The sequence below is a fragment of the Mandrillus leucophaeus genome, unplaced genomic scaffold (genome assembly GCF_000951045.1).
Source record: "Mandrillus leucophaeus isolate KB7577 unplaced genomic scaffold, Mleu.le_1.0 Scaffold1346, whole genome shotgun sequence".
In the NCBI taxonomy this organism is placed as follows: Eukaryota; Metazoa; Chordata; class Mammalia; order Primates; family Cercopithecidae; genus Mandrillus; species Mandrillus leucophaeus.
The window spans coordinates 226,618-227,964 of NW_012101306.1; positions in this window are offsets into that span (position 1 = coordinate 226,618).

Below are 1,347 nucleotides of genomic sequence, written 5' to 3' on the forward strand. Positions count from 1 at the left end.
TCACTCGTTGCTTTTGGAGAACGCATCCCTTGACAAGTCCACCAGCCGTCTCCCTGTCTTTATAGAGAGCACAAAGAGGGGCACCTTTTCCCCATAAAGACCTGCCTGATGATGGGCTCTTGTTTTCTCTAAGACCAGGCGCTTGGCCAAATCATATTCAAAGTTAGCAGGGAACTCTGGTCTTTTAATTATTTCAATCATAGACGATGTTCCTCTGTAGTCATGGGCCAGGCCCCTCAGGGTGTTATCTGCACAAACGTTGAAAAGTTATGCTTCCGGCTGGGCACGGTGGCTTACGCCTGTAATCCCAGCACTTTCGGAGGCCAAGGCGGGCAGATCATGAGGTCAGGAGATTGAGACCATCCTGACTAATATGGAGAAACCCCATCTGTACTAAAAATACACACACACACAAAATTAGCCAGATGCGGTGGCACGCGCCTGTAATCCCAGCTACTAGGGAGGCTGAGGCAGGAGAATTGCTTGAACCCGGGAGGTGGAGGTTGTAGTGAGCCGAGATTGTGCCACTGCACTCCAGCCTGGGTGACAGAGTGAGACTCCGTCTCAAAAAAAAAAAGTTGTGCTTCCTAGAAATACTCCAGAAGACTTTGTCTCCAGGAAATTCAGTGCTCTCCAAGACACACCATCCCTGGCACCTCCGTTAGGACTGGACTGTTCTCTGGCTGTTAGTGGAAACAGCTTCAACTCCAGAATGTTCCTGGTATTTGCTGGAGGATAAGGCATGGAACACAGATACAGTTATGCTTGCTGATCCTGTTCAGTCTGAACTCACAGCACAAAAAAGAAGGGAGTTTCCAGAATGTTCAGCAGGTACCTCTTCTCATTTCTACAACTAGATGTTCGGTGTAATTGAGATAGTTTCTCATTGAATGAATATGTGCAGCAGTACCAGTCATAATTCTCCATTCTGGGCAGCAGAACTCAATGGGTGTCTTCGTCCATTTTGCGTTGATATAAAGGAATACCTGAGGCTGGGTAACTTACAAAGAAAAGAGGTTTATTTGGCTCACGGTTCTGCAGTCTGCGCAGGAAGCCTTAGTGCCAACATTTGCTTCTGGGGAGGGCTCCAGGGAGTTTCCAGTAGCGGCTGAAGGGGAAGGGAAGCCACTTGTGACATGGCCACAGAGGGAGCAAGGGAGTAGGAGGAGGGAGGCCCCGGACTAGCAACCAGATCTCTGTGAACTAGTAGAGAGCACTCACCCATTACTGCAGGGAAGACACTAAATTATTCATGAGGGATCCACCCCCATGACCCAAACACCTCTTTTAGACCACACCTCCAACACTGGGGGTCACATTTCAACATGCGATCTGGAGGGACAGATA